Raw genomic sequence first — 4,729 nt, 5'->3', positions numbered from 1 at the left:
TGTTTTGATGTTAACTAATTTAATTCGGGCGCAAAAAATTGGCTATTTTATAATTTCGAATATTTATCTCATAACATCGTGTTATTCGTGTATATTAACAAACATAATTTTTATACTATACGATCCTGTGATAAAACAAAAACCAACAAACTCCTCGTCTTATCCAGCAACGCCGAAAGTTCCCGAACTTAAATTATTAAGGCTCGAGCAGACCGGATGCGTATGCGTAACCACGTCGTAGTCACGCGCGTAGTTACGGCGTAACCATGAGTTGTAATGTATGGAAATGTATGAGACAGGCCACACCGCTTGCGTAACGTAGACACGCGCGTCGTTACGCAAGCGGTGTGGCCTGTCTCATACATTTCCATACATTATTTCCTATTAGCAGTCGAAACTTGCACCGCTTATTGTGAACTCCATAGTTTCGGTGCATCTGCATCGCAACCGCAGACCACGGTCAGAAACTGTCTGACTCGTGTTGTTATAATGGGACTGTCAGAAACTTTCTGTTTAACTAATGCTTATTTTGAGAACTTGAAACTTTTAGTTGTAACCGGAATATTTAAACTTTTGGTTTTGGAAGATTTACTAAGGTTCTTAACATGGAACTATGGAGATGTACAGAACAGGCTTAATTGGTGTCGTCCTAGCCGATTATCGGCCACAGCGGCTGTTCTCAAGTAACGAGATTACCCAACTGCGCAGGATATATTATATTATACAAGTATTTGCGCGGACACAGGTGCACTCGCTATTCCTTCACTCTCATAGCTCGATCGGACCGGAAAGAGATCAGGTTTCATTGTAATGGAGTAGAATTGTATGGAGATTCAATAAGACTTTTTGGCTGTTAGTAAACAAAAGACGATCTTACTTCAACCAGTGCATGAAATTCTATCTTCACAATTATCCAACTAAATCAATTTCCGAAGGATCTTCGTCAGCCAGAACGTAAATATCTGTACCTATAGCAAACCAATTGGTAGGTACAGCTAAGTCGGTCCCTGTGAGACCGCAGCATCAGAATGGTGTCAGCTTGCTTTAACCACAGCGCCGAGTCAGATGGGAAATGTTGACAGAATAACTTGCATAGATAGGTATATACTTCTTGTAACTTTCTTCACAAAAGACATTAGTACTTTGTGTACTGATGTAAGAAAACATAGACTATCGATTTTATGGGATTTTGTATTAGTGATATTTTTTGAAGAAAAAAAAAGCATTCCAATTACTCAGGAGTCTTAAAGACCCATGTGTGCTTAAAAATGTGGGTTTAAAAGACTCTTTAGGGAAATGCCGCAAGATGTAACTGTATGTATGTACAAGCTGTAAATTCAGTGCCCTTCAGGACTTGATTGAATTTGTAATTAATAAGTAGCTTCCTATCTCTTCTAGGAGCAAGAAATTGTGAGTTTTTCCTTTTAAAACAATTGCACGTCATTGGGTGTTCAAATCCATTCTTCACACGCTTTTATTGCAATATGGATTTAAAAAGATCCTCCGTTATATTTCAAAACATCCATTATTATAATCCTACAAGATTATAGACAGCATTTTCAAATAGATTCAAAGCAGATTGTCCCGCAAACCCGCTCGGAAAGAATAATTGAAAATAACGGCCCGCAATGTGGTGCTTTAAAAACCATTGAATATTTGAATTTAAAGCTAATTTAGAATGTTCTCCATCTTTCTGGAGTCGGTTTTCATTGTTCGGGATATTGAAAAATGTGGGGCTGAGTGTCCGACTGATTCTTCTTTAGTTCTGTTTGAGAAATCGGATTCGATAGTATAAGATTGTATTCGGTGTTACGGTTTTTTTTGTATCTCATAGATACGTAGTAATGCATAATTCTTCCATATTTTTAGGATTTCTTTATTATTTTGTTGAATGTGATAGTCTTTACTTTTCCGTATGTTTTATCAATTGATAGTAAACTGTCTATTTATCTTGACTATTTTATTTCCAATCCACACCTCATTTGGTTTAGCCGTGTTGTTGTCAAAGCGTCACTTAAAAAACCTACTTTCGTTAATGCAGAAGAGAAAGGAAAACATACTTTATTTTAATTTATCTTGTCTTAATTCCTTTTTTTTGCAGGTCAACAAGCATCTGATACGAGTATTTTTCTCGTATAACAACGGACACGGCAGGGCCGGTTCACAGTGCATCTGCGGCCACTTGTAACCACTAGCTGTAATCAAAAGGGAATTGCACTCACTCTTTATAGCCAATGCTGGTTAGAATGTGTATTGTAAGTTAGACTTTATGATGTAGGTGATAAGGTTCAGTTTGGGTTGTATTAAGGGACTGGACCCTTATGTAAATGCGTATAAAAGGTGTGTTTTATGCTGGTAGATCATTGCTGGCACTATTTTGACGTATTCGTTTTTTTTAACATCTGTAGAAAATCTAAGAACTATTATAAAGAGTTTTTAACTGAAATCGAAGGGGTTCCATGATCATCGTTACTCAACGCCGATACTTCACGTTCAATTTTATTAATACTTGTTTGGGTCCTGCTTTAAAATTGAAAATAAATAGATATGCACAATATTCGTAAAATTTAAGATGATTTTTGCAATAAAAGACAAAGCTTTACTATGATGTCGACTGATAAATCACTTTGGGCTAGGTATAAAACATTGAACTTAGTTGTAATTATTAATGACACCTACTAACTTAGTAGAGCGCTGACAAATTTGTGGTCAGAATTCTAACAACAGTTCAATTCTAGGTAAAGTCATGAAGCTCATTAGCACCAACTAACACTAGCTTGCGAATTATCGCAAATCCTAAGTACAGTTACAAATTGTTTGCCAAATAAAACATTAGCGTTTTTAAGAACTTATTTCACCTTCAATCGTTCACGTAATCCGTCGGCTAAATATTTTTTTTTTTTTTTACAAGAAAGTGGGAATTTATATAAAGCCTAAAGTAATCTATGGTTTAGGGACATAAAAGTCTTAAATAAAACATTTATTTTCGACTTAAGGTTTTGATTAATGATAAACAGCTGTTTAGCTTAATCTGATGTTTATCTTGGTGCTGAAAATGGGCATAAATCGGACAAAATTAATGGCCACTCCGAAGTGATAATTACCCATAAAAGTTTCAAGTAGCAGATAAATATTTAATTTCTTAAGCTCTTAAGTAACGTGTTAAAAACTATTCTTCAAGTAATTAATTTCAAAGTTTATTAAGCACCTTTCTTTATTTGCGTACGTTTTTATGAGTTTCGTAATAACAGATTTTATGAGTTAAAACTTTTTAATTTAAAGGGCTGTTTGTAAGTTCTTTTTGATTGGAAAATAATTTGGGTAGAATAGGTTATTGACTCTCTATGAAAGTACCTAAGCCTCCATAATGTAGGTGTCTATCATAATTTTTCCCACTATCAAATAATTTATTATTTTTGACTGACCTACCTACTAGGTTTCTCCATTTTGAGTAAAGTTTTTATTCTAGGTTCAAGAAAAAAATCTTTCAAAATGTGAGTAGACCCGCACACCGAGACAGTTTAGTTGACAATTTATTTTATTAGAAATCGTGAATCTAATTAAACATTTGAATTGTCTAATTGATATAATGTTCGTACCACTATTTATCTCTTAATTGTCATAATCTTATCATAACTTTATTCTTCCTTTTATAGAACCTAAAAATCCAATCATCATTCCCTACACACGAATTAAGTAGCCAGTCACAAACAAAAACAACCTGCCATCGTGAACAAACTACTCGATTTACTTTAAACTACTCGCTTCAACAATCGAGTAGTTTTAAATGAATCGAGAGCATCGATTCTATCGTCTCCCAGTTTACTCAGGCGCCGTGCCAGGCTATAGATTAAGTTATCTTAAACCACAGTTTTGGTGTACTGACTTCACTTAATATTCGCGCTGCATTTTCTAAGGGTTTTAGATTGGGAAGTGGAAAGGGCTATAGTAGTTCTTGTAATTTTGATAAATAAGTAACTAACATAATTTTCATAGAAGTTTTCAGATGTAATAATACAAAGTTGAGTAACATTGTTTTACACGAAGCTATTGATAATCATTACTAAAACGCATTCCAGTTACTGGATGACTAGTAAGTACTCCTTGTAAAGAATTCATGAGCCTGTATACACTATGGTAAATTGTGAATGTCCTAGTAACTTCTTATGTAGGACAACTTGAATATATCCAAGTATGATTTTTTTACCAAAATGGCCCTTTAGCCTAGATTCTACGATGAATACATTAATTACTAACGAACTTTGATATTATCGTGAAAGTACCTGCCTCATAAATTACATATCACTACAATCATTAATTAAATCATCAATACAACGAACATACACTTATGTATTTTCAGAGCAAGTAAAAGCCTTATAAACTAATTAACATGAATACCAATTCAATTGCTTATAATGGTTTTGAATAAAACCAACACTAGGGTGCAGTGGCGAAGGGTGGTTTAATGAAATAGGGAAGCCGCAGCAAAAAAAAAACTGGGGGGGGGAGTACTCAGGGATGGAAGGGAGAGGTAATGAAGGTAATTTCTCAGTCCACCTTTTAGCACTGACTAAGAGACTGATAGTTTGAACATGTTTTCTCGAGGAATTCGGCAGATTATTGATATCTATAAAACTTTATTATCTTTAGTTAGGTATATTAACTACTAGAATCTGAGAAAAGTTGGCACTAGAAACAATACATTTTAAGTATTTAATTTACAACGGCC

The sequence above is a fragment of the Helicoverpa armigera genome, chromosome 3 (genome assembly GCF_030705265.1).
Source record: "Helicoverpa armigera isolate CAAS_96S chromosome 3, ASM3070526v1, whole genome shotgun sequence".
NCBI classification, from domain to species: domain Eukaryota; kingdom Metazoa; phylum Arthropoda; class Insecta; order Lepidoptera; family Noctuidae; genus Helicoverpa; species Helicoverpa armigera.
Note: the sequence above shows the minus strand (reverse complement) of the source record.